The sequence below is a fragment of the Bufo bufo genome, chromosome 3 (assembly GCF_905171765.1).
Source record: "Bufo bufo chromosome 3, aBufBuf1.1, whole genome shotgun sequence".
Classification (NCBI taxonomy): domain Eukaryota; kingdom Metazoa; phylum Chordata; class Amphibia; order Anura; family Bufonidae; genus Bufo; species Bufo bufo.
The window spans coordinates 606018005-606044498 of record NC_053391.1 but is presented as its reverse complement, the minus strand read 5'-3'; the positions used below and the strand labels follow the sequence as shown (position 1 = coordinate 606044498).

Genomic DNA, 26494 nt, shown 5'->3' with positions numbered 1-26494 from the left:
GGACCCATTCACTTCAATGGGTCCAGGATCCGGGATATGAGTGCTACAGAGTGCTTCCAGGGTGCTTCTGGCTGTGCCTCCGCACCGCAAAAAAGTAGCGCATGCACTACTTTTTTGTGGTGCGGAGGCACAGCCAGAAGCACCACGGAAGCACGCTGTAGCACTCATATCCCGGATCCTGGACCCATTGAAGTGAATGGCTTCATGATGCGGGCTGCACACGGCCAGTTATGGGGGATATCTGTGGATGACGCAGTTATGGGGGATATCTGTGGATGACGCACTTATGGGGGATATCTGTGGATGACGCACTTATGGGGGATATCTGTGGATGACGCACTTATGGGGGATATCTGTGGATGACGCACTTATGGGGGATGTAATGTGGATGACGCACTTATGGGGGATATCTGTGGATGACGCACTTATGGGGGATATCTGTGGATGACGCACTTATGGGGGATATCTGTGGATGACGCACTTATGGGGGATATCTGTGGATATCAGCATGCGCTACTTTTTTGCGGTGTGGGCAGTCGGATGCGGATCGCGAACCCCATTCAAGTGAATGGGTCCACGATCCTCATGCAGCTGCCCCATGGTCTGTGTCCGTGCATTGCGGACCGCTATTTGTGGTCCGCAGCACAGGCACGGCGCCCTTACATTCGTGGAAATGAGCCTAGAGTGTGTTTTTACCTACTTTTAAATGTACTTTCTTTTATTTGGATCTTGATTATTATTTCATTTTATCTTTATCATTTTTTACTTTTATTAAACTTGTCTGCAGATGTGGATGTAATGTGGATGACGCAGTTATGGGGGATATCTGTGGATGACGCAGTTATGGGGGATATCTGTGGATGACGCACTTATGGGGGATATCTGTGGATGACGCACTTATGGGGGATGTAATGTGGATGACGCACTTATGGGGGATATCTGTGGATGACGCACTTATGGGGGATATCTGTGGATGACGCACTTATGGGGGATATCTGTGGATGACGCACTTATGGGGGATATTTGTGGATGACGCACTTATGGGGGATATCTGTGGATGACGCACTTATGGGGGATATCTGTGGATGACGCACTTATGGGGGATATCTGTGGATGACGCACTTATGGGGGATATCTGTGGATGACGCACTTATGGGGGATATCTGTGGATGACGCACTTATGGGGGATATCTGTGGATGACGCAGTTATGGGGGATATCTGTGGATGACGCACTTATGGGGGATATCTGTGGATGACGCACTTATGGGGGATATCTGTGGATGACGCACTTATGGGGGATGTAATGTGGATGACGCACTTATGGGGGATATCTGTGGATGACACATATATAGCATAAGATGCTATATAAGTGCCCTCCATAGATATCCCCCATAAGTGCGTCATCCACAGATATCCCCCATAAGTGCCCTCCAGTAAGTAAAGTAATGTATTAGTGGGGGGAAGGGAGGAAGCAGGGACACTTGCGGCGGGGCCGGTGCAGTGCCCGGCGCTGTGCACACACCGGGGGCAGCTCCTACCTTTCTGCTGCAGGACATTTCGCTCCTCCTGGACCTGAGCGGCGGCCTCTTCACCACTCCTCACATGGCCGGTGTTCTGCTGAAAGTCCGCCGCTGCCCGCCCTTCTGCTGCTGTGCGCAGCGTGACATCTCACCCTCCGCCATGCGCCTCCTGCCCTGCCTGCTTCATTCATAAAGTGGAATGAGCAGACAGACGGGGCAGGAGGCGCATGACGGACATTTTGCAAGCTTGAGCGGCGCGATATGGCTGCGCGGCCGCCCACCCGCCAGCCCGAACCAAAGAGCCGCATTCAAGGATAAAAAGAGCCGCTTGTGGCTCGCGAACCGCACTTTGCCGACCACTGGACTAGGGCTTTATCTTATTTTTGTACTAACCTAATACTTAAAAGACAAGCTTTCAAGAGTTTTCCTTTCTTCCTCGGTACGCTTGAGTATTAAGGGTGGGTTTACATCTGAATTATACCATTCCATTATAGGTTTCCGTTTCAAACGGAATATAACGGAATGGCCAGATGGAATGCAAAATGGAAACCTTTAAGAGGCATTCCGTTTTTCTCTGTCCTAATAGAAGTTTATGAGAAAGCATAACGGATCAGTCTGGGTCCCCTTATGCAAGACGGAAAACAAAGTCCTGTCGACAGGACTTTGTTTTCCGTCTTGCATAACAGGAACCAGATGGATCCGTTTTGATTCCCATAGACTTTTATGAGGACGGAGAGCAAACTGAAAGCCTCTTTCAGAGTCTGCACTGTAAAAGAGAGAGATAGCAGTGGCTGTGAAGGGAAAAGTTCCAGAGCACAATGACAGCCCCAGAGCCTTTCTGCTGCCTGACCAACCGTATGCTGCCACAGCGCCAGCCCAGCATGCAGGACATCAGAGAGGCCTGGGGTCCACATTACAGCACCACTACATTTACTTACTACATTTATAATAAAACTATTTACTTATAAAAGAAGCTATTCCGTTGTCTGCTTTGCCGTCCTCTGCTTGCTTCCACTGATTATTTGCCCTCCTTTATGTCTCTCCTCAGTGCGCAGGCGCACTGTTATGGGGGATCTGTGGATGACAGTATGACACACTGTTATGGGGGACCTGTGGATGACACACTGTTATGGGGGACCTGTGAATGACACACTGTTATGGGCATCAGTGGATGACACACGGTTATGTGGGCATCTGTGGATGACACTGTTATGGGGGCATCTGTGGATGACGCACTATTATGGGCATCAGTGGATGACAAACTGTTATGGGGGCATCTGTGGATGACACTATTATGGGGGCATCTGTGGATGACGCACTGTTATGGGGGACCTGTGGATGACACACTGTTATGGGCATCAGTGGATGACACACGGTTATGGGGACATCTGTGGATGACACTGTTATGGGGGCATCTGTGGATGACGCACTGTTATGGGGGACCTGTGGATGACACACTGTTATGGGCATCAGTGGATGACACACGGTTATGGGCATCAGTGGATGACACACTGTTATGGGCATCAGTGGATGACACACGGTTATGGGGACATCTGTGGATGACACTGTTATGGGGGCATCTGTGGATGACGCACTGTTATGTGGGACCTGTGGATGACACACTGTTATGGGGGCATCAGTGGATGACACTATTATGGGGGCATCTGTGGATGACGCACTGTTATGGGGGACCTGTGGATGACACACTGTTATGGGCATCAGTGAATGACACACGGTTATGGGCATCAGTGGATGACACACTGTTATGGGCATCAGTGGATGACACACGGTTATGGGGACATCTGTGGATGACACTGTTATGGGGGCATCTGTGGATGACGCACTGTTATGGGGGACCTGTGGATGACACACTGTTATGGGCATCAGTGGATGACACACTGTTATGGGCATCAGTGGATGACACACTGTTATGGGCATCAGTGGATGACACACTGTTATGGGCATCAGTGGATGACACACGGTTATGGGGACATCTGTGGATGACACTGTTATGGGGGCATCTGTGGATGACGCACTGTTATGGGGGACCTGTGGATGACACACGGTTATGGGCATCAGTGGATGACACACTGTTATGGGCATCAGTGGATGACACACTGTTATGGGCATCAGTGGATGACACACTGTTATGGGCATCAGTGGATGACACACTGTTATGGGCATCAGTGGATGACACACGGTTATGGGGACATCTGTGGATGACACTGTTATGGGGGCATCTGTGGATGACGCACTGTTATGGGGGACCTGTGGATGACACACTGTTATGGGGGCATCAGTGGATGACACACGGTTATGGGGGCATCTGTGGATGACACACGGTTATGGGGGCATCTGTGGATGACACTGTTATGGGGACATCTGTGGATGACGCACTGTTATGGGGGACCTGTGGATGACACACTGTTATGGGCATCAGTGGATGACACACTGTTATGGGCATCAGTGGATGACAAACTGTTATGGGGACATCTGTGGATGATGCACTGTTATGGGGGATCTGTGGATGACACTATTAGGGGGGCATCTGTGGATGACACTGGCATGGCACTGTTATGGCGGCATCTGTGTGGATTTTGGAATGATGGAATCTGACACAGATGCGGGGGGCATCTGTGGATGACACTGTTATGGATGGCCGGGGGATCTATGGATGACATACATATATGGCAGCGCAAGCATCTTGTGCTATATAAATGTGTCATCGTCCACACGATCCACAGATCATATCCCCCCCCCCACCCATAACAGTGTCCCTGACAGTATCCCTCCCTATTGTAAGACGTCACGGACCATTATGTAAGTGAGCTATTGAGCTTGTAAATAAACTTGTGCAAAGTATATGAGTAGTTAGTAACTACTCATATACTTTGCACAAGTTTTTTTACAAGCTCAATAGCTCACTTACATAAGTTACTATCTAATATAATCTATCACTATCATCACTAACTTACTGCCTGGGACAGTCAGGAGGACTCCAATTGTATTCAATCACAAGTACAAGTTCAATTCACAGTTTTTCTTTTTCACAGACAGACAGTACAGTAGTCAGTGCTGCACTGCACTGCACAAAAGACTGTCATTTACGGCCGGCGGCAGGCGTAACGTAACGTGGCGTGACGTCACTCACTACGTCACGTCGCACGCGCATGCTCCTCCCACTTTATTAACGAAGGCGGAGCAGGCGCGTGACGTCGGAGTGAGTGACGCTGCCGGCCGCCGGAAGATGGAGAAACGGAGGCGGAGCACAGGAGGCGGAGCTGTGGGGGTGGACTGTCTCGACTCACAGACAGTCAGTATGTGATGTGTCTTCAGTCTTCTTCTTTGTGTCACTCAGTCGTGCGGCCGGGGCTGGCAGGAGACGGAGCACAGGGGTGTCACTGTGATTAGGCCATACCCGGCCGGCACACCCACTCGAGCCCTGAGGCGGCCCCCCTGAGGCGGCCCGGCCCACCGGGCAAATGCCCGGTCTGCCTTATGGCCAGTCCGGCCCTGGTGGTGGCAGAAACCCTAATGGAATTAGGGCCCTCAATCCTTGGCGTCGGTAGCACCTGTGCCATCCCCGGGTACGACTCACTCAACATTCAACAGTGTGCCGTCAGGGAGATATAGCGTCCTCAGGGAAATATAGCCTCCCTGGCCGAATGCACTTGTCCATGTCTCCGTGGTTAAGTGGACCTTCCCAGTAACTGCATTGGTCAGGTGCACGTGTTACGGGACACATGTTGGTGTATGGCGGACAAGGCACACCTTGAAAAATAATGGCGGCTGGGGACTGCGTAAAGCAGGACGGCCGCTGACATCAGGCTGCGGAAGGCCTCAGTGTCCACAAGCCTAAATGGCAACATTTTCAGGGCCAGAAATTTGGAAAGCTGCGCATTTAGTGCTATGGCCTGTGGGTGGGTGGATGGATATTTGTTTTTGCATTCAAATGCCTGGGGTAAGCACATTTGTATGCTGCGCTGGGACACAGAAGTTGATGTGGTCGCTGATGGTGCTTGCAAAGGTCCAGGTGCAGGTTGGGAGGCATCTGGGCCTGCGCCTTCGACATGTGATTGGCCAGCAGGTAACAATGGGGAAGAAGAGGCTGTGGTGTGACCCGCAGACACAGATTGTGGACCCAGGCATTCATCCCACTTATTACGGCGCTTGAATGCCATGTGGCGGATCATGCTGGTGGTGGTGAGGTTGCTAGTGTTCACGCCCCTGCTCATTTTGGTACGGCATAGGTTGCAAACTACTTTTCTTTTGTCGTCCGCACTTTTCTCAAAAAAGCACCATACTGCGGAACACCTACCACTTGGCAAGGGAGATTTCCGCAAGGGAACATGGAACTGCTCCATGGAACAGTTGCAGGCCTGTTTGGTGTAGCCCGCCTTCTCCCTTTTGCCACCTCACTGCCTCTTCCAGCCTGTTGCGGTGCAGCAGATCCCTCCCCCTCTATACTGCTGTCCTTGCTCGGCTTTCCACCTCCCCATGTTGGGTCAGTTACTTCATCGTCCACCACTTCCTCTTCCACTTCCTCACTCTGCTCATCCTCCTGACTTGTTGACCTAACAACTACCTCAGTGATTGACAACTGTGTCTCATCCTCTTCATTAACCTCTTGAGACAGAAATTGCCGTTGAGTTATTGGCAAGTGTGTCTCATCATCATCCACCTCATTAAACAGTAATTGCCGTTCCCCACTGTCATCTTCTTGTAGTTTGGAAGTCAGGGCACAAGATCTGTCCCTCTTCAAGCGTGTTTGACGAGAGGGCCAAATCAAGAAATGGTGCAGAAAAGAGCTCCTCGGAATATCCGAGTGTGGGATCACTTGTTTGCCCAGACTCTCCATGGTGGGAGGAAGGAGGATCAGAGTGACGATTTGGTTGAGCAGACTCTTGGCTACTGAGACTGGACTTGGTGGAAGACAGTGTGGTGCTTAACCGACTGGAAGCATTATCTACTGCAATCCAACCGACCACCTGGTCGCACTGGTCTGACTTCAAGAGTGGTGTCCTGCGCCGCCCTGCAAACTAGGACATGAAGCTAGGTATCGTTGATGATTGTTTTTCTTGTGCTCTGGCAGCAGGCACAGTTTCACCACGCCCAGGGTCATGGCCTCTGCGTGCACCATCAGCATCACGGCCACTGCCACGTCCCTTTCTGCTCGCCTTCTTCATATTAAATGTTATATATGATTTAAAGTCTGTCACACGTACAGTTGCGTAGGATTTGGAATTGTATGCGCAAACAAATTTGAAAAGGTATTTGGAATGTAGAAACATCACACAGGAGATATCCCACAGGTAATGTCAATGCTTTCACCAGCGGCTAATGAAAAATTACAGGGAATGTCACATGTATTTGGGTTGAGGAAACGTTATACAGGAGAGGTACCACCAGTAATGTCATTGTCCGCAGCGTCTACGCAAAAAAGTACACTGTATGTCACAGATACATTTTTGAAGTGCACACCTTACACTGCAGATGTGGCCCTGGTAATGTCACTGTCAGAAGCGGACACCGTCTATTGACAAAGTACACTGTATGTCACAGATATTTTTGGGATGTGCACACTTTACACAGGAGATGTGGCGCAGCTAATGTCACTGTCCGCGGCGGACACGTCTATGGAAACAGTACACTGGATGTCAGATATTTTTTGGATGCGCACACTTTACACTGGATATGTGACACAGCTAATGTCACTGTTTGCAGCGGACACCGTCTACGGAAAAAGGACACTGTATGTAGAGATGGCCTTGCGGTTTGCACGGCAGTGGTTTCGCGGCAAACTTTATGGCAATATTCGCACGCGCCATATTTGTTTGCATAGCGCCGAACTTTAACCCATGACACATACATCAGGTGGGACAGGACAGCATATTGAGACGTTTCTGCTGCAATACTGAAACTAGATAGAGAGACAAACGCTATTGGAATAACTAATTAAAACTGGATAGATATACCTGTTGACCCCCCCCCCCAAAAAAAAATTATTGAGGGGTGTGATATACCTACACTGAAAAAAAATAAAGGGAACACAAAAATAACACATCCTAGATCTGAGTTAATTAAATATTCTTCTGAAATACTTTGTTCTTTACATAGTTGAATGTGCTGACAACAAAATCACACAAAAATTAAAAAATGGAAATCACATTTTTCAACCCATGGAGGTCTGGATTTGGAGTCACACTCAAAATTAAAGTGGAAAAACACACTACAGGCTGATCCAACTTTGATGTAATGTCCTTAAAACAAGTCAAAATGAGGCTCAGTAGTGTGTGTGGCCTCCACGTGCCTGTATGACCTCCCTACAACGCCTGTGCATGCTCCTGATGAGGTGGCGGACGGTCTCCTGAGGGATCTCCTCCCAGACCTGGACTAAAGCATCTGCCAACTCCTGAACAGTCTGTGGTGCAACGTGACTTTGGTGGATAGAGCGAGACATGATGTCCCAGATGTGCTCAATTGGATTCAGGTCTGGGGAACGGGCGGGCCAGTCCATAGCATCAATGCCTTCGTCTTGCAGGAACTGCTGACACACTCCAGCCACATGAGGTCTAGCATTGTCTTGCATTAGGAGGAACCCAGGGCCAACCGCACCAGCATATGGTCTCACAATGGGTCTGAGGATCTCATCTCGGTACCTAATGGCAGTAAGGCTACCTCTGGCGAGCACATTGAGGGCTGTGCGGCCCTCCAAAGAAATTCCACCCCACACCATTACTGACCCAATGCCAAACCGGTCATGCTGGAGGATGTTGCAGGCAGCAGAACGTTCTCCACGGCGTCTCCAGACTCTGTCACGTCTGTCACATGTGCTCAGTGTGAACGTGCTTTCATCTGTGAAGAGCACAGGGCGCCAGTGGCGAATTTGCCAATCTTGGTGTTCTCTGGCAAATGCCAAACGTCCTGCACGGTGTTGGGCTGTAAGCACAACCCCCACCTGTGGACGTCGGGACCTCATATCACCCTCATGGAGTCTGTTTCTGACCATTTGAGCAGACACATGCACATTTGTGGCCTGCTGGAGGTCATTTTGCAGGGCTCTGGCAGTGCTCCTCTTGTTCCTCCTTGCACAAAGGCGGAGGTAGCGGTCCTGCTGCTGGGTTGTTGCCCTCCTACGGCCTCCTCCACGTCTCCTGATGTACTGGCCTGTCTCCTGGTAGCGCCTCCATGCTCTGGACACTACGCTGACAGACACAGCAAACCTTCTTGCCACAGCTCGCATTGATGTGCCATCCTGGATAAGCTGCACTACCTGAGCCACTTGTGTGGGTTGTAGACTCCGTCTCATGCTACCACTAGTGAAAGCACCGGCAGCATTCAAAAGTGACTAAAACATCAGCCAGGAAGCATAGGAACTGAGAAGTGGTCTGTGGTCACCACCTGCAGAACCACTCCTTTATTGGGGGTGTCTTGCTAATTGCCTATAATTTCCACCTGTTGTCTATCCCATTTGCACAACAGTATGTGAAATTGTCACTCAGTGTTGCTTCCTAAGTGGACAGTTTGATTTCACAGAAGTTGGATTGACTTGGAGTTACATTGTGTTGTTTAAGTGTTCCCTTTATTTTTTTGAGCAGTGTATAATATACCTTCTAACATAGAAAGTATATTATAGTGCATTTGTATTGTTCAGCAGTTGTGTGCGGTGCTGCTGAGATATCGCGGCTAGATAGAGGGACAAACGCTATTGGAATAAGTAACTGCAACTGGTGTGATATACCTGTTGCCCCCATAAAAATCATCTGATTGAGGGGTGTGATATACCTTTAATATACCTTCTAACATAGAAAGTACACTCACCTAAAGAATTATTAGGAACACCTGTTCTATTTCTTTTTTATCAAATATCTGTTTTATTGATTTTTCACAATGAAAATAGGTGTACAATACGCTGTCATATAAGATAATGTAAAGATACAAATTCACTTTTTACATATTTGCAAATATTGACAGAGCATAAGATTAACAGTCTCACGTCAGAGCTTTTGGTTAAGGCAATACTTAGAAATGCGGCAAATATTTCTCTGGATGCTTTGCCTAGCCCTACAGCACTTCGAGCATTGCATTTATCTCCGTATGAAGATTAGTAGGCTTTGACAGGAGTATAACAACAAAAACTATAACTATAAGTACCTCACAGAGGGTTGAGAAGTCCTCCGAGTGATACAAAACGTAACACAAAATAACATAGGTTGCTCTCAGTGTAGCTCGTCATAGTTTACTAAGATGTAATTTTATGTTTAAAGGTTAGAGGCATCTCCATCAACTTTATATTTTCTTATATTTTCTTATATTTAATCCAGGGTTTCCATAGATTTAGAAATTTAGAATGGGATCTATTGGCCCAACTGCTGAGTTCTTCCATGAGATATAATTGGTTCACTTTTAATTCCCATTGGTGAATGGAAGGAGGGGTTGGATCAAGCCAATGCAGCGGGATAAGGGACCTAGCTGCTTGAACAAACCAGGTGGGAAGGTCAAAAGGTTTAGGAGACCAGCTCTTGGAAGGTAACGATAATAGTACTGAGGTAGGGGTAAGCTGGAGGGAAGTGCCACATATTTGGTTTATTTTTGTTTCAATAGTGGACCAGAAATTGGTAATCATTGGGCAGAACCAGAATATGTGGCCTAGGGTGCCTGTATCTCTGTTACATCGCCAACATGTATTTGTTCTTGATAGGCCCATTATATGGAGTTTACTGGGATCATTATACCATCTGACCATCGTTTTGTAGGAATGTTCCTGTATTTTTACGCATCTAGAGAATCCATGGGATCTTAGATGTATCTGGTCAATCTCCGCTGCATTGAATGTTGTCCCCAGCTACCTCTCCCATTGAGTGATGTATGCAGGTTTACAAATTTTCTGTAAACTCAACAGGTTCCTATAAATATTAGACACCGCGCGTTTAGTTGTAGTTTGTCCTTGTATAAGTTTTTCGAACCAGGTACTTTCTTTATTTGTTCTATATTTATCTTGCAGTTTTGAACATGTGTCTTTGAATATCTTTAAGTCTAGGAAACTGGCTTGTTTTAAGCGGAGGGCACAAAATGTGTCTATTGCTAAATTTGTATCCGTCTGAGACAGTAGTTCCTCTGTATTTAAGTCTTTAAATGCATTCCAGAAGTCAGGGGGATTGGAGATGTTGGGGTAGATCAAATACGGGCTTAATGTCGAAGGTAGCAGCTTTGGGGGATCAGAGAGTAAGTACGCACTTTTGGATAGGGTGTTAAACACCGAATAAATCCCTCTGGCTAGTCCCTCTATTGGGGGTGTAGGTTTCCCGATGCCCCATAAACCCGTTAGTTGGCGATTAGATAGGGTGAATAGCTCAATGTCTGAGCCTAATATTCTTAATTGTGGGATGCATAGTTGTAGCCATCTTTTCAGTTGGATCGCTCTATAAAAGGTTTGTGCATCTGGGAGGCCCATACCGCCATGTGGACGGGTTCTAATTAATTTATCATACGCTAAGCGTGACTTTTTCCCTTTCCAGAGGAAAGATGAAAATATGGAACGTATAGTCTTAAAAAAGTATTGCGGAAGGTAGATGGGTATCATTTGGAGAAGGTATAATAGTTTAGGCATGATATATGTTTGCAGAAGGTTCTTTCTACCTAGCCATGATATATAGGGGAGGGATAATGAGTTTAGTTGGTCTCTGATTTTTTTCAGCAAGGGAATGTAGTTCATGGGATATAGGTTAGCCGGTGTGTTTGTTAAGAAAATACCTAGGTATTTAATTTTTTCCTGTTGCCATGTGAAAGGGTAGGAAGATTTTAGGCTATGGATTTGGGACGTTGGGACCGAGATGTTGAGCGCCTCAGATTTTGAGTAATTAATTTTAAAATTTGATAAAGTGCCGAATTGTTCGAATAATGACATTAGCGGTGGGAAAGCCTGGATTGGATTTGTGATCAGGAGTAGAAGATCGTCCGCAAAAGCGGCGCATTTATGTTCAGTTAGGTTAGTTTTTATCCCTTTATCAATGGATCATCTCTTATCGCTTGTAATAGGGTTTCCATGGTGATGATGAAAAGGGTGGGGGATAATGGACAGCCCTGTCGTGTACCATTACTTATGTTGAAGGGATTAGATAATATGCCATTAACCCTTACTCTAGCGCTTGGAAGTTGATAAAGGGTCATAACCGCAGTGATAAAGGAGGGTGGAACTCCGAACCTATGCAGAGCTCTTTGCATATATAACCAGTTAACACGGTCAAATGCCTTCTCTGCATCTGTACTGAGAAGAATGAGAGGGCGTTTCTTTTCTTTAGCTAATTTGATCGCGTGAATAACTCTGCAGGAGTGAAAGTTGCCTTCTCTACCTGTCACAAATCCGGCTTGATCTGGGTGGATTATTTTTGGGACAATTTTATTTAATCTGTTTGCTAAAATCTTTGCCCAAATCTTTACGTCAAGGTTAAGGAGAGAAATGGGTCTGTAACTGCCGCCTTCTTTCGCTATTATTGTAATATTGGCTTCTAGGGTTTGTTTCGGGGGGGGCGCCCAACATCAAGGCTCCATACCAGTTTGTAATGTGAGGGAGTAGCACTGGTAGAAGTTTTTTATAGCATCCAGCGGGAAGCCCATCTGGTGCTGGTGCTTTCCCATTTGGAAGGGATCTGATGATGTCTGAGATTTCATCTGTAGTTATAGGAGCTAATAAAGATAGGCTATCTTCTTCAGGGATAGTAGGTAAGTTAAGTTTAGAGAGGAATTCATCCATTTTCTTTTGATTTGTGTTTGTTTGCGGGTCTGAAGTAAGATTATATAATTGGCTATAGAAATAGCTAAACTCAGTAGCTATGTCCTTTGTGTCATTAGTTAAAATGCCTGAATGGGTCTTAATGCTTTTAAAAAATTGGGCCTCTTTTCTCTTATTAATTAAGTGGGATGTTAACTTACTACCTCTGTCTCCATGCGCATAGTATTTGAATTGTGCATATTGATATGCTTTAGCACATCTAATATTAAGTAAATCCTTTAATTTGTGTCGCAGCGCAGTTAAGTCATCTTGCATAATTCTCGCTTTTGACTGTTTTTGGATAGTTTCTAAAGCAGCTATTTGTGTTAGTAGTGAGTTTAACATCTTCTGTCTGTCTTTCTTAACTTTTGTACCTAAAGCTATGAGCTCCCCTCTAATGAAGGCTTTATGTGCTTCCCAGACTATGGTCTGGGAGGTGTCAGAAGGTTTATTGTCTTGAAAGTACAGGGCTAGTTTCTTAGAAATATCAGCTAGAGAACTGTCTGAGTCAAGCAGAGTCTCATTAAGCCTCCAGGTCCACTCTCTTACTGGAAGGGAGGGAAAGGACATGTATGCCGAGACTGGTGCATGATCTGAAATAGTTATGGATCCTATATCAGCTTTCTTAAGGGAGTTTAGGTATTTATCTGAAATGAATATGTAGTCTATTCTTTGGAAAGAATGGTGAACTAGTGAGAAGTAGGTGTAATCTTTAGTGGAGGCATTAAGGGTTCTCCATGTATCAATTAAATGATTTTTAGTCAATAGTTTTTGAATGTTTCCTAATGTTTTTTGTGATATCGCTGATATTCCTTTGGAAGTGTCCATAGTTGGATTCAAGGATATATTTAAATCACCTCCTATTAGCTGCAAACCCTCTGCAAAGGTCTGAAATTTGTTGAGTGTATCTTTAAGCCATGAGTATTAATTTTTGTTCGGAGCATAGATACTTGCTAGGGATACTAGGGTATGGCCGATTTTACCTTTAGCAAAAATGTATCTTCCCTCTGTATCAGAGTGTCAATATGGGTTCAAAGGGAATGTGTTTAGCTATCGCTATGCTAACCCCTCTCGCTGCTTTTATGTATGTGGAGTGGAACCATTTGTTATAAAGCGTATGTGGTAAGGTAGGGATCCTGCCAGATTTTAAGTGGGTCTCCTGAAGAAAGCAAATGTCTGATTTGCTCTTCCTCAGAAGAGAGAGTACCTGAGATCTTTTTTGAGGTGAGTTGAAGCCTCTAACGTTGAAGGAGGTTGCAGTTACGGTTTCCATGGTGTTGGCAGTTGGGGAGGTAAGTAATCTTTTGAGCTAGGTCTCCTGAGAACAACCTGATGAAAAATATAAACAAAAAGAACAGCAAAAGGGTCAGTTAATTCTGACATAACAACAATTGTAGATCTTATAAAGTATAAACTTAAATCAGATTTTAGGATGGACCTTCTTTTTCTACACATAAGAAGGCGTCCAAAAAAGTGGTCGCCCTTCCCATGTAGAAGAAATATACGGGGACAGAGAATCACAAGTGATTCCTAATCTGGCTCCGTAGACCCGTGTTAACGGAAGAGAGGCATGTTATCTATATGTTTTCATTAGAGTATATGTATTAAAGCTTTACAGATCTCACCATTAGAGGTTTACAGAAACTTGAGTGGTGGGGGGGTGGGAAGAGCAGGGGAGGTGTAGTTGGGGGGGAGGGGTGGGGGTGGGATAAGAAGGATGGGTGGGAGGGGATAGGTGAGAGGAATGGTATGGTTGGCATCTTAATGGTGGGACAGTAGTTAACTATCTAAATGACCTATGTGGTAATCAAATAAGATGCTGATCTGTAAGCGGTCATGGTAGGTCTTAAATCTAATACTCTTTTACACATGCCCTTTATTCACAGCTATATAGGTATATAGAGACACCGATGGTATTGTTGCCAATGATTTTAATACATACTGCAACCAGCGGACGCAATTAGCGTCCACCGGGTGCAGACATACCAATCATATAGCAATTTGTTATTGAAAATGAGTTATTTCCATATCATAGTAGGAGATGTTATTAAAGGATGACAGTAAAAGATATAGAATAGAAAATGGATAATAGATAATAATAATAGATAATAATAGTCAAGATCAAAGAGGAAAAAGATATACAGGGAGGGGGGGTATAAGAGCAAGGAAAAATTATATCCCTTAAATGAGAGGGGGGGGGAGGGGCAAACAACAAAAGAGAGTAAAAAGAAGAAGAGAGAGAAGAGTGTGAAAAAAGACTAAGATGTAAGAGCACTTAGACTTATGGCTCCTTGATGGAGCAGGAAGGTCAAATCATGTAGATGAAAATGTCTTCCCAGGTTAGAAGTAGCATATCAAATCTTGATAGCCTTCTGGATAGATGAATGTTCCTTCTGGTGACCGGATCATCCCTCATCTTTTATTAGATCTGGAATTCTTGCTTCTAGTAGGGGTCGACCACGGTTCCAACCGTGGGAGTGGAGGAAGTTGTCTAGCAGAGCTATCCAAGGGCATCCAGGAGTCCACTGGAATTTGATCTATGTTAAGGTGGTCCCATACTTCAGGCAAGTCCGACGGGGATCGGATTGTGCAGCGTCTTCCATCCTTGCTGAACGTGAGTCCAAAAGGAAATAGCCACCTGTACAGAATCTTCCGGTCCCGCAGATAATCGTTTAAGGGCTTTAGGATTCTCCTTTTATAGAGTGTGGACGGAGCAATGTCCTGGTATAATGAGACTTTTACCCCTTCATAACATAACTCCTTTTTTTCACGCATCGCTTGGAGTAAGGCTGCGGTGCTTCTAAAACTTAGTAGGCCGCAAATGACGTCACACGGCGGTTCTCCTTTCTTTGGGACAGGGCGTAAGGATCTGTGGATTCTTTCGATGGTTATGCCCTGAGCTTTGTCTGCCCCTAATATATCGGTAAAAAGCTGTTCTGCAGTGGATTGTAGATCAGCAGTTTCTACTGTTTCTGGAAGCCCTTTGAATCGAACATTTCTTCTTCTGCTCCGATTCTCCTGGTCCTCTAACAGCAATAAAGCATTGTTAATCGATTTAGATTGAGCGTCCAGGAGATCGGAGACAGGTGATGCCCTATTAGTTAACAGGCACTGGTTCCCTTCCAGGGATTCGACCCTGTGGCCTAGGGATTTTACGTCTTCCCTCATGTCCCTCACCTCCTGTAGCAGCGGCGCCATTGTCTGCGCCAGCGAGTCCTTAAGAAAAGATCTTGTTAGGAGGGTGTTGTTATCCTCAGGCTGTATGGCGTCAGTCTCCTCTCTTCCTCCCACGGCTCCCGCACAATCCTCCCCATCCTCCTCCTCCGATTCCGGCACTGAGGGTTGCGGCGCCATTTTGTTTAAACGCGCTGGTGAAAGCGCCAGCTTCTTCCTTATGAAGCGATCCATCTCCGTCTGCCCCTTTTTGTTTTTAGGGGTTGCCAGATGGTCTCTGGGTTTATCTCTCCCGATCTTGACCATATTTAAACGCTTTTGGGTGTCTCTATGCTTCTTGGCACGGATCTAGACAGCAGGAGCTCTGTCTCAGACCTCCATCACGCTCAGCGGTCAGGCTCCGCCCCCCACCTGTTCTATACAATTATCTAGTCAACCAATCACATGGCAGTTGCTTCAATGCATTTAGGGGTGTGGTCCTGGTCAAGACAATCTCCTGAACTCCAAACTGAATGTCAGAATGGGAAAGAAATGTGATTTAAGCAATTTTGAGCGTGGCATGGTTGTTGGTGCCAGACGGGCCGGTCTGAGTATTTCACAATCTGCTCAGTTACTGGGATTTTCACGCACAACCATTTCTAGGGTTTACAAAGAATGGTGTGAAAAGGGAAAAACATCCAGTATGCGGCAGTCCTGTGGGCAAAAATGCCTTGTGGATGCTAGAGGTCAGAGGAGAATGGGCCGACTGAGTCAAGCTGATAGAAGAGCAACGTTGACTGAAATAACCACTCGTTACAACCGAGGTATGCAGCAAAGCATTTGTGAAGCCACAACACGCACAACGTTGAGGCGGATGGGCTACAACAGCAGAAGACCCCACCTGGTACCACTCATCTCCACTACAAATAGGAAAAAGAGGCTACAATTTGCACAAGCTCACCAAAATTGGACTGTTGAAGACTGGAAAAAATGTTGCCTGGTCTGATAAGTCTTGATTTCTGTTGAGACATTCAAATGGTAGAGTCCGAATTTGGCGTAAACCGAATGAGAACATGTATCCATCCTCTGATGGTTACTTCCAGCAGGATAATGCACCATGTCACAAAGCTCGAATCATTTCAAATTGGTTTCTTGAACATGACAATGAGTTCACTGTACTAAAATGGCCCCCACAGTCACCAGATCTCAACCCAATAGAGCATCTTTGGGATGTGGTGGAACGGGAGCTTCGTGCCCTGGATGTGCATCCCTCAAATCTCCATCAACTGCAAGATGCTATCCTATCAATATGGGCCAACATTTCTAAAGAATGCTATCAGCACCTTGTTGAATCAATGCCACGTAGAATTAAGGCAGTTCTGAAGGCAAAAGGGGGTCCAACACCGTATTAGTATGGTGTTCCTAATAATTCTTTAGGTGAGTGTATATTATAGTGCATTTGTATTGTGCTTCAGTTATTTGCGGTTCTGCCGAGATACCGCAGCTAGATTGAGGTACAAACGCTATAGGAATAGGTAATTGCAACAGGTAGGATATACCTGTTGCCCCAAAAAAAAAATGATAGAGGGGTGTGATATACCTATAATATACGTTCTAACATAGAAAGTATATTATAGTGCATTTGTATTATGCAGCAGTTGTGTGTGGTTCTACTGAGATACCGCAGCTATATAGAAGGACAAACGCTATTCGAATAACTAATTGCAACTGGTGTGATAAACCTGTTGCCCCCCAAAAAACTGATTAAGGGTTGTGATATACCTGCTTCCGCAAAATACTGATTGAGGGGGTGTGATAAACCGGCTTCCACAAAATATTGATTGAGGTGTGTGATACACCGGCTTCCACCAAATATAGATTGAGGCCTGCGATACACCAGCTTCCACCAAATATTGATTAAGGGGTTTGATATACTGGCTTCCAGCAAATACTCATTATTACGTTCTATATACCTGTTTCCACAAAATACTGATAGAGGGTATTGATATACCGACTTCCACCAAATATTGATTGAGGCCTGCGATACACCAGCTTCCACCAAATATTGATTAAGGGGTTTGATTTACCGGCTTCCAGCAAATACTCATTATTACGTTCTATATACCTGTTTCCACAAAATACTGATAGAGAGAATTTATATACCGGCTTCCACAAAATATTGATTGAGGCCTGCAATACACCAGCTTCCCACAAATATTGATTAAGGGGTTTGATTTACCAGTTTCCAGCAAATGGTCATTATTGGGTTCTAAATACCTGTTTCCACAAATACTGTTAGAGGGGATTGATATACCGGCTTCCACCAAATATTGATTAAGGCCTGCGATACACCAGCTTCCACCAAATATTGATTAATGGGTTTGATTTACCAGCTTCCAGCAAATACACATTATTGGGTTCTATATACCTGTTTCCACAAAATACTGATAGAGGGTATTGATATACCGACTTCCACCAAATATTGATTGAGGCCTGCAATACACCGGCTTCCACCAAATATTGATTAAGGGGTTTGATTTACCGGCTTCCAGCAAATATTCATTATTGAGTTCTATATACCTTGTTACGGCATACAAGGGAATGCTCCAAACTCCGAACGGAACCTCACGAATAGCTGCTAGCAGACGAATAGGAAACGCACCCAAGCGGCTTACACTCCTAGCAATCAGCATATAGTGAATCCCTCCAAGAATGAGACGAGGCTTCGTGTTGAGCGTAAAGCAGTGGACAGCCAGAGCTGTGTGTTTATTGATCTTATATAACATTGTTACACACTAGTACCACCCACAGGGTTTTGTAAGACAACCAATAGACACGTACAATACAGTAAAACACTCCCATACAAAATCCTCCCCTCTGCCTGTGATACAATTACCTTACACAATGGGTTGATGTAATTATCACAGGCAGGAGAATACACAATGTCTTCTGTCCTGGAGACAACCGAGGAGTAATTCAATTATCTCTCAGGACAAAGGGAAATCGCCAATACACATGTGGAGACAATAGGACAGAAATCACTTATTCAAATATACAATGTCCCAACCATTACAGTAAACATAGACATTTAACATATCCAAAAATGGCACGAATTAGACCAGGGGTTCAAAAGTTTGTAAAAGTCCTTTGTGAACAAAGGAAGCATGGCTTTTCTGCCCAAAACCAGTTTTTACAGAGTTAGGCTGTGTGAGATAATTGGCTTAACTGGGTGTGGTAAGCCAACTAGGTACAGAAAATACCTCTATTCACAACAGCAAAACTACACAAAAATACATAACTCCTATCAAACTGAACAGAACCCCCACATTCAACTTATCCCCAGATGGCTTGGATCTGAGCGCTCAATATATCCGAACAGCGCTCAGATGCCACAAACACAGTCAAATCGCCATGGGGTTTAAGTTTTGCATGGGCTGATGAGAGGGCCCATAATCCTGGGGCAAGAGGCTGGCAACCAGTCTTCTCCAGCACCCAGTGGCGAGGTTGGTTTCGCCACATTTCACATTTCTCCCCTTTTCCAAACAGACTAACAGGGTATCTGACCTTCTGCCGGTCAGTGCCCTTGTTAGTCCAACAGCCCACCCACAAAACAGAAACAGCAGTACAGCCCACCCACAATAAATGGTTACTACACCTGAGCAAGGGATAAACCTGTCCATGTCCATGTGCCTCACCACGGCTGTGTGGGGGACTGGTAGACTGCCTTGGTGGGTTGCTGAGTGGGCAGAGACCAGCGGTACTCTGCCCTGGTGCCAGCGCTACAACGAAAGTAGCCTGGTTGGAGCCTGGTTGTTGGAGAGGAGACCGACTGTCTCCCCTTTAGATACCCCCTGTGCTGTGAGTGCAGAGACCACGGTCCCATCTGCACTGTTGTGAGGCTTACTGTCTCCCCCTGGTTCGTTAAACTGCCGCTGGGTGTCACCGCCAGTTCTGTGAGAAGATCTGGCAGACGTTCTTCTCTACCTCTTGTATGATGTTCTTGTTTTGGTTTCACTTTCTCATCTCCTTTCCTTCTGCCAGGTGTCACTTATTTCGACTAATCGTCTTCCTTTATAATCCCTCCCATACTGCCTCACTTTGCGGTTTATACTACTTCCTGGATGAGGTGTTCACTGCTGGAGGCTGCTTCTGCTGTTTGTTCAGATAAGTCATTTACTTTATTGTGTTTCCTTGCTGGCTTGATTTTTAGGTGACCCTGACTCCGTCTGTATTAAGTGCAGGGAGCCGGTGGTCGTGTCCCCTCACTATTATAGGGTTTTCAGGTGTCACACAGTATTAGGTACGTGGGCATGCTATCGTCTACCATACAGACCCTTGCATGTGCATAGCAGTGCGGGAGAGCTCTTAGGGTTTTATAGGGCTCACCTATAAGCTCCTTAGTTTGGGATCAAGCCAGTCGCTCGTTTATTTATATGTTCCAGCTATCTGCTAACTTCATCCGTGACACTGGGGGATGGAGACTGGGCTCCTAATTCCCTGTAAATCACACGGCCGCTGGGGAATGGAGACTGTGCTCCCAATTCCCTGTAAATCACACGGCCGCTGGGGAATGGAGACTGGGCTCCCAATTCCCTGTAAATCACACGGCCGGTGGGGAATGGAGACTGGGCTCCCAATTCCCTGCAATTCACACTGCCAATACAGAGAGGGGGTAACAAGCTCCTCTCCCATACATACTTCCAGCCTCTGGGGAGGGAGACCGACTGTTTCTGCTCCCAATACAGTGTCCTTTTGCTGGGGAAAGGAGACTGGGCTCTCTATTCCCTGTAGGATACTCTGCCGCTGAGGAATGGAGACTGGGCTCCCAATTCCCTGTAAATCACACTGCCGCTGGGGGACAGGACTGACTGTCTCTGCCCCCTGTAACTCAGCCTGCCGCTGGGGAATGGAGAATGGGCTCCGAATTCCCAATAACTCCCATTGCCGCTGGGGGACAGGACCGACTGTCTCAGCCCCCTGTAACTGAGCCTGCCGCTGGGGAATGGAGACTGGGCTCCCAATTCCCTGCAGGACCGGTGGAGAGAGCTCGACCCCATCTCCACCGGCCACCTGGGGTTCTTCCCAGTAAACATCCACAATATTTGCCCAGCTGAATGGGTCTGGATCCGGGTCTGTCATCTTCCTGTCCTGCTGAGCCTTCCCAATGGAGTGGAAGAGATCTCGGTAGTCCTGCTCCAGTTCCCACTCCAGGTTTGCTAGGTAAGCCAGGTCTTTCTCTACCTCATGGGGGTCATCCCAATCCTGCCTAGCCTCCCTCTCGTAGAAAATGTCCTGAAATCTGGACTGTGCAGGGCTCCCGAAGTCAGGCTCTGCAAAGGACTCCCATAACAAGCCAGGGCCATCAAACTCCTCTCCCTCTGGCTTGTCATGCTCAGCTGTCCAGGGTATATACTGTGCCATATACCACCAGAGCGCCTGGTAGGAATCCTCCAGCCATAGCTCCTGCCATACCCGGTGCTCTAGTTCCTTCACTCATTCCTTCAGGGGCTGCTCTCCCAGGAAGAGCATCCGCAGGGCCACTCTCACCTCGCTGGTATTGTACATTATCCAGGGCCTGGTACCAGATGCCTTTCCTTAATGCATCCCGGCCATCCAGGTCTTCCTCATCGTACTCCACTGCTGGTTCCATTCTGGTGCTGTCAGGGTCGCTGTACTAGGACATGTGTTGCCCTCAAATTGTAAAATCCATGGAATGGTGTCTCCTGTAGATGTCCTTCTGGGCTGTGAGAACGATCCCGCCGCTTGCCACCAATTGTAACGGCATACAAGGGAATGCTCCAAACTCCGAACGGAACCTCACAAATAGCTGCTAGCAGACGAATAGGAAACGCACCCAAGCGGCTTACACTCCTAGCAATCAGTCTCTAACAGCATACAGTGAATCCCCCCAAGAAACGAGACGAGGCTTTGTGTTGAGGGTAAAGCAGTGGACAGCCAGAGCTATGTGTTTATTGATCTTATATAACATTATTACACACTAGTACCACCCACAGGGTTTTGTAAGACAACCAATAAACACATACAATACAGTAAAACACTCCCATACAAAATCCTCCCCTCTGCCTGTGATACAATTACCTTACACAATGGGTTGATGTAATTATCACAGGCAGGAGAATACACAATGTCTTCTGTCCTGGAGACAACCGAGGAGTAATTCAATTATCTCTCAGGACAAAGGGAAATCGCCAATACACATGTGGAGACAATAGGACAGAAATCACTAATTCAAATATACAATGTCCCAACCATTACAGTAAACATAGACATTTAACATATCCAAAAATGGCACAAATTAGACCAGGGGTTCAAAAGTTAGTAAAAGTCCTTTGTGAACAAAGGAAGCATGGCTTTTCTGCCCAAAACCAGTTTTTACAGAGTTAGGCTGTGTGAGATAATTGGCTTAACTGGGTGTGGTAAGCCAAGTAGGTACAGAAAATACCTCTATTTACAATAGCAAAACTACACAAAAATACATAACTCCTATCAAACTGAACAGAACCCCCACATTCAACTTATCCCCAGATGGCTTGGATCTGAGCGCTCAATATATCCGAACAGTGCTCAGATGCCACCAACACAGTCAAATTGCCATGGGGTTTAAGTTTAGCACGGGCTGATGAGAGGGCCCATAATCCTGGGGCAAGAGGCTGGCAACCAGGCTTCTCCAGCACCCAGTGGCGAGGTTGGTTTCGCCACATACCTGTTTCCACAAAATACTGATAGTGGGGATTGATATACCAGAATCCACAACATATTGATTGAGGCCTGTGATACACCAGCATCCACCAAATATTGATTAAGAGGTTTGATTTACCAGCTTCCAGCAAATGGTCATTATTGGGTTCTATATACCTGTTTCCACAAAATACTGACAATGGGAATTGATATACCAGTATCCACAAAATATTGATTGAGGCCTGCGATACACCAGTTTCCACCAAATATTGATTAAGTTGTTTTTATTTACCAGCTTCCAGCATATACACATTATTGGGTTCTATATACCTGTTTCCAGAAAATACTGATAGAGAGGATTGATATACCGGCTTCCACCAAATATTGATTGAGGCCTGCGATACACCAGCTTCCACCAAATATTGATTAATGGGTTTGATTTACCGGCTTCCAGCAAATGGTCATTATTGGGTTCTATATACCTGTTTCCACAAATACTGTTAGACAGGATTGATATACCGGCTTCCACCAAATATTGATTAAGGCCTGTAATACACCAGCTTCCACCAAATATTGATTAAGAGGTTTGATTTACCAGCTTCCAGCAAATACACATTATTGGGTTCTATATACCTGTTTCCACAAAATACTGATAGAGAGGATTGATATACCGGCTTCCACAAAATATTGATTGAGGCCTGCGATACTCTAGCTTCCCAAAAATATTGATTAAGGGGTTTGATTTACCGACTTCCAGCAAATACTCATTATTGGGTTCTATATACCTGTTTCCAGAAAATACTGATACAGGGTATTGATATCCACCGTGCCTTCGTCGCGTTCATCTGGCAAAAGGCAGGCATCCGTGGCCCAAATGTTCGAACGTAAAAACTTGATGACGCCGGATAACCTTCTTGCCCAACGGCTGACCGCCGGCTTGTCGGAACTGCTAGCCCGCCAACTACTGCCATATAAACTGGTGGACTTGAAAGCGTTTAGAAGCCTTTAGAAAATTTGTGGCCATTGGCACACTGCAATGGAAGGTTCCCGGAAGGAAATATTTCTCCCAGAAGGGCATCCCAGAGCTATATGGCTATATTCAGCGGCAAGTGAATGTATCTCTGGCACACAGTGTTGGTGCCAGGATACATCTGACCACAGACATATGGTCTAGCAAACACGGTCAGGGAAGGTACATAACTTTTACTGCCCACTGGGTGAACCTTCTGATGTCTGTCAAGCATACAACCCGTGGCACCCGTGTGGATTTGGTGTTACCACCACAGATTGCATGCAGGCCTGCCTCTTCTCCTCCTCCTCCTACTACATCCTCCGTCTCCTCCTCGGCTGATTACTCCTTTTCCACTGCTACCGCCTCTTCCGCTGCACCCCCCCCCCAGCTCCCCAGAACCTATTCGACGTGCCAGATGAGACGTTGCCAAGCTGTGCTGCGACTGTTGTGCCTGCAAGCCAAGAGCCACACCGGTCCTGAACTCCTTTCAGCTCTGCGGTCACAGGCCGATCAGTGGCTAACCCGGCTCAATTTGACAGTTGGTAAAGTGGTGTGCGACAACGGTGCCAATCTGTTGAGCATGCTGAAACAGGGCAAAATGACACACATGCCATGCATGGCACACGTCCTGAACTTAGTCGTGCAGCGATTCGTTGCCAAATACCCCTGGGTCCTGGAAGTCTTGCGGCAGGCCAGGAAAATCTCTGGCCATTTTAGAAGATCTTACACGGCCATGGCTCGCCTTGCTGACGTTCAGCTACCTACAGTTAACGACTCTGCGGCAGGACAGGTTCAAGGATGCATGCAGACTTCTGCGGCTATTTGATGAGATCACCAAACTGGTCAGTTGCAGCCAGGGCGCCATCAGTGACATTGTGTCGTGTCATTGATCAAGCCGTCGAGCAGCAGGAGCAGGAAGATGAGGAAGTTGCAATGTCTAATGAATTCCCGGGGGGTACTCCATCTGAGACAAGTCAGCAGGAGTCTGAAGAGGAGTCAAAGGAGGATTGTGACTGGGGAGAGTAGGAGGATGAGCAGCAAGAATAGCAGGCTTTAAACTTTTGGGATCCCTGGTGTTGTCCGTGGATTTGGGGGAGGAGACTGAGGACGATATTCTCGTGGGCGATGAGCAGGAGCCAGGCCGCTCCACCACTTCCAATTTAGTGCAAATGGGGGCCTTCATGCTCTAATGTTTGAAGAGGGACACCATATAAAAAGCATAAAGGGCAAGGACCAGTACTGGGTGGCAACATATTTAGACCAAACACAAAATGGTAAAAACACAAAATAGCGGACATGTTACCAGCATCACAGAGGGCTGTCAGAATGCAGCATTTCCAGGCCTTGCTTAGAGAAATGCTGAATTCTGCTGTTGTGGGCGCTGGAGAAATTTCCACCCACAGAGAAACCGTTGCGGGTACCAATCCTACAGCGCATGCAAAAAGAGGGCGGTTTGAAGATGTGTTGGTCACTTCCATTATGAGATCATTCTTGCAGCCAACCCATCGACAGCCGCCCTCCGGATCCATCCTCAGGGTACAAATTGCCATGGAACTCTTGGCTTGCCCCTCATCGAGTGTCCTGTCCGAAAGGACGTTCAGCGCAGCAGGGGGGATCGTGACTGATAAGCGCACTCGCCTAGCTCACCACAGTGTGGACTACCTCACATTTCTAAAAATTAATGAGGCATGGATCTCGGAGGAATTCAACACCTGTGATTACCACATTTAATTGAATTTCCTAATGCCAGCCAACACTTATCGGCCATCCCAGAACATATAATGGTCCCTATCTTATGTAAATACAGTGGCATAAAAGGCCTTTTCTGTCCGTTGAATGCCTAATGTTTGGGGCCACGGAGGAATTCAACACCTGTGACGACCATATGTTATCGAATTTCAACTATTATCATTTGGGGTTTTTTCAAGAGGGGGGATTTCGTTAGCCATGTTTTTAATCCAATTTTATATTTTTAGTTCTTTTAAACATATGTATTTGACATGTATTTGTACTGGCCTGCAGTAAAATTGATATCTAATGACCATCTAATATACCTCCAGCCACATAATCGCTTGTTCTTTTCTGTACGTTGAATGAATAATTTTTGAGGCCTGTACTCCACTGGCCTGCAGTAAAATTGATATCTAATGACCATCTAATATACCTCCAGCCACATAATAACTTGATGTTTTCTGTACGTTGAATGCCTAATGTTTGGGGCCTGTACTCCACTGGCCTGAAGTAAAATTGATATCCAATGACCGTCTAATATACCTCCAGCCACATAATAACTTGATGTTTACTATATGATGAATGCCTAATGTTTGGGGCCTGTAGTCCACTGGCCTGCAGTAAAATTGATATCCATTAACTGTCTAATATACCTCCAGTCCCATAATAACTTGATCTTTTCTGTATGGTGAATGCATAATTTTTGGGGCCTGTAATGTAACTGACCAACCGCAAAATTGTTATACGGTGACCGCCTTATGTACCTCCAGACAAATTATCAATTTTTCTTTTCTGTACAGTGAATGAATAATTTTTGGGGCCTGTAGTCCACTGGACTGCAGTAAAATTGATATCCAATCACCGTCTAATATACCTTCAGCCACATAATCACTTGATGTTTTCTATCTGGAGAATGCCTAATGTTTGTATATTCTACATACTTGTCCCCTGTATGTATTGATTAGAGTTGAGCGGACACCTGGATGTTCGGGTTCGACGGGTTCGGCCGAACTTCGGAAAAAAGTTCGAGTTCGGGACACGAACTTGACCCCGAACCTGAACCCCATTGAAGTCAATGGGGACCCAAACTTTTAAGCACTAAAATGGCTGTAAAAATGTCATGGAAAGGGCTAGAAGGCTGCAAATGGCGTCAGAATGTGGTTAAGAGCATGGCAAGTGCTCTGCAAACAAATGTGGATAGGGAAATTACTTAAAATAACATAAAATACGTAAAAATAAAAAATAATAATCTTGATCTAGGAGGACCAGGTCCATATGGAGTAGGAGGTTGTGGAGGCGGTGGATGTGGCGGTGTAGGTGGAAGTGGCGGTGGAGGAGGAGGAGGTAGAGGGATCATTTCGTAGGGTTTCCGGCCAGTCATTCCCAAGTGGCTTTTTGGTTTAAAATTTATTTTTATTTTTTTAAATTAGGGTACACCCAAAAACATTGGGAACTATAACCCTCCAGTCTTGCTAAACACACATTCAGACAATACACCGGCTGCAGGGCAGGCCAGCACCTCCAAGGCGTAAAGGGCAAGCTCAGGCCATGTGCCCAATTTGGAGACCCAGAAGTTGTCAGTCAGTTCGTGTAGGCGTGTGCACACT

At 46.0% G+C, this 26494-nt stretch overlaps 1 long non-coding RNA gene across 1 annotated transcript; it reads right to left on the bottom strand.

The window, feature by feature from the left end:
- Positions 1-2486: 2486 nt before the first annotated feature.
- On the bottom strand, positions 2487-17390 carry LOC120993865. The gene is made up of 5 exons (XR_005777325.1): positions 17381-17390; positions 15969-15974; positions 14937-14941; positions 8153-8159; positions 2487-2595 (listed from the first exon to the last, which is right to left on the bottom strand). It is a non-coding gene; the product is annotated as an uncharacterized LOC120993865 (long non-coding RNA).
- Between the last annotated feature and the right edge of the window lie 9104 nt (positions 17391-26494).